Genomic DNA, 2,221 nt, shown 5'->3' with positions numbered 1-2,221 from the left:
GGTCAAACCTGCAAAATATGGTAACAAATACTTGTTAGTTTTTATAGACACCTTTTCAGGATGGGTAGCGGCCTTTCCCACCAGAAGTGAGACTGAAAATGTGGTGGCTAAGAAGATCCTTGAAGAAATCTTTCCGAGATTTGGAATTCCCAAGGTAATCGGGCCTGACAACGGACCTGCCTTCGTTGCCCAGGTAAGTCAGGGACTGGCCACTCAACTGGGGATAAATTGGAAATTACATTGTGCTTATAGACCCCAGAGCTCAGGACAGGTAGAAAGGGCAAATAGAACCTTAAAAGAGACCTTGACTAAATTGGCCTTAGAGACTGGTGGGAAAGACTGGACAGTCCTCCTTCCCTTTGCTCTGTTCCATGTCCGGAACACCCCGGGATGATTCAGGCTTACCCCCTATAAGATCATGTGTGGGGGGCCACCCCCACTCACAGAGGCGGGTGGAGTATATGATCCTGATGCTGTTCTTTCTAAACCCCTGTTCGCCCGCTTAAAAACCCTTGAGTTGGTGAGATGCGAGGCTTGGGAGCAACTGAAAGAGGCCTACCAAATGGAGAGCCCAGCTGTACCACACCAATTCCAGGTGGGCGACGGGGTTCTGGTCTGGCGACATCGAGCGGGCACCCTTGAACCTCGTTGGAAAGGATCCTACCTAGTGCTCCTGACTACCCCCAACGCTGTCAAGGTTGAAGGCATAGCAGCTTGGATTCACGAGACTCATGTCAAGAAAGCACCTAGAGGCCTCCAGGATACCCCTGACACCCAAGATGGATGGATCATGGAAAAGACTGATAATCCTCTCAAGCTGCTTCTATGCCACAGGCACAATTCTGAGTGAGCATACCAATACTCATGCCCCCCAACAACTCACTTGGCAAATTATAAGCTTGGGTACTGACACTCTTATAAACAGCACACAACAAATTGCTCCTCTAGGGACATGGTGGCCACACCTACATTTCTGCCTTCAACAGGTCATTCCAGCAGCCAGGAGGGTTCCCTCCAACTTAGTGTGCAGTTATGGGTTCTATAGCTGCCCTGATGCTGATAGGGGCTCATATTGTGGGGGTCCTCAGGATTACTTTTGTAGAAGTTGGGGTTGCGTTACCTCCAATGATGGAGATTGGTAGTGGGCAACATCATCCGCTCGAGATAGACTGAGTTTCTCTTTCGTCAATGCTGGGCCGGGGAAGTATGCACAAATGGAACTATATAAAGACAAGCCATGCTCCCCAGCAAACCTAGATTACATAAGAGCAGAATTTACTGAAAAAGGAAAGACAACCGAGTTTACTAGGTGGCATAACGGCCTGACTTGGGGACTGGTCTTTTATAATCGTGGAGGAGGAGCAGGTTCCAACATCCTCGTCCGCCTAAAAGTTGAAAGTCCCTCTCCTCAGACAATTGGCCCCAACCGAGTGCTGCCTGAACAGAGACTCCCTGCCCCTGTACCTGCCCCTGCCCTTGCCTCAGCAGCGCCTCCAAAGCCATCCACTAGGGCACCTCCCAAATCACCTTCTACTTCTACTTCTCCCCCCTCCTCAAATACTGGGCAGAGACTATTCAATCTGATACAAGGGGCATTTACTGTATTAAATGGTTCTAACCCTAATATAACAGAATCTTGCTGGCTCTGCCTAGCAGCAGGGCCTCCTTATTATGAAGGCATTGCAGTGCTTGGCTGCTTTAATAACACCACCCAACATGAAGCTTGTGTCTGGAGTAGTAGAAACCGGCTGACACTCACTGAAGTCTCTGGAAAAGGAACTTGCTTGGGTAACCCATCAGCTGCTTATAAGCATCTCTGCAATGAAACTCTTAAGAGCCCAAGAACTACTGATACCAGGTATTTGGTACCTGAAATAGATAAATGGTGGGCTTGTAGTACAGGACTAATCCCTTGTGTGTCCACCTCTGTCTTCAATGACATCACAGACTATTGCGTGCTAGTCCAGCTAGCTCCCCGAGTTTATTATCACACAGCCAGTAACTTCGAAAATGAGTTCGATAACCGCCCGAGCCGTTATCGGAGACAACCTGTTTCCCTGACTTTGGCTGTAATCATAGGGGCAGGAATAGCAGCTGGTGCAGCTGGTATTGGGACAGGAGCCACCACCCTTGTGCAGACTCCTCAATACTTTCATCAGCTGAGAGCAGCCATGAAAGAAGACCTTAGAGCTATAGAATTATCCATATCCAGGCTTGAAGA

At 48.8% G+C, this 2,221-nt stretch overlaps 1 pseudogene; it reads left to right on the top strand.

Annotated features, from left to right (window-relative positions):
* Positions 1 to 850, top strand: part of LOC116083559 — a 5,056-nt pseudogene extending 4,206 nt beyond the window's left edge.
* The last annotated feature ends 1,371 nt before the right edge of the window (positions 851 to 2,221 follow it).

This window comes from Mastomys coucha, unplaced genomic scaffold (assembly GCF_008632895.1).
Source record: "Mastomys coucha isolate ucsf_1 unplaced genomic scaffold, UCSF_Mcou_1 pScaffold12, whole genome shotgun sequence".
NCBI lineage: Eukaryota > Metazoa > Chordata > Mammalia > Rodentia > Muridae > Mastomys > Mastomys coucha.
Note: the sequence above shows the minus strand (reverse complement) of the source record. Positions and strands in the feature narration are given on the sequence as shown.